The sequence below is a fragment of the Nomascus leucogenys genome, chromosome 11, assembly GCF_006542625.1.
Source record: "Nomascus leucogenys isolate Asia chromosome 11, Asia_NLE_v1, whole genome shotgun sequence".
Classification (NCBI taxonomy): domain Eukaryota; kingdom Metazoa; phylum Chordata; class Mammalia; order Primates; family Hylobatidae; genus Nomascus; species Nomascus leucogenys.
This window is the reverse complement of record NC_044391.1, coordinates 22,936,544-22,937,062: the sequence shown is the minus strand read 5'-3', so window position 1 is coordinate 22,937,062 and position 519 is coordinate 22,936,544.

Below are 519 nucleotides of genomic sequence, written 5' to 3'. Positions count from 1 at the left end.
AAGCAATTCTCTGCCTCAGCCTCCCGAGTAGCTAGGATTACAGGCGCCCTCCACCACGCCCAGCTAATTTTTGTATTTTTAGTAGAGATGGGGTTTCACCATCTTGGCCAGGTTGGTCTTCAGCTCCTGACCTCAGGTGAACCACCCACCTCGGCCTCCCAAAGTGCTAGGATTACAGGCATGAGCCACTGCGCCTGGCTTCACCATTACTTTTAATGGCCAAAACCACGATTACCTTTGCGCCAACATAATAACTGTGAGGGATCTCTGGTGGGCTCCTCTGGTGGAGTTTCATAAACATCTTCCTCCTGCTTAGGAGACAGTGATGACATGGTTGAGACACACCACGTCCTCCAGGAGCCCCTTGTTCCCTGACATGGAATCGGTTTGGAGATTTTGGTGCAGTCTTGCCTAAGACAATAAGGAGTGCGTTGGCATGGCTCTTTGACCAGAATGAGGCTTGACAGTTAGCGCTTGACTTAGGGCCCCTCCACCTAGGTCCACCCATGTTCCAACTGC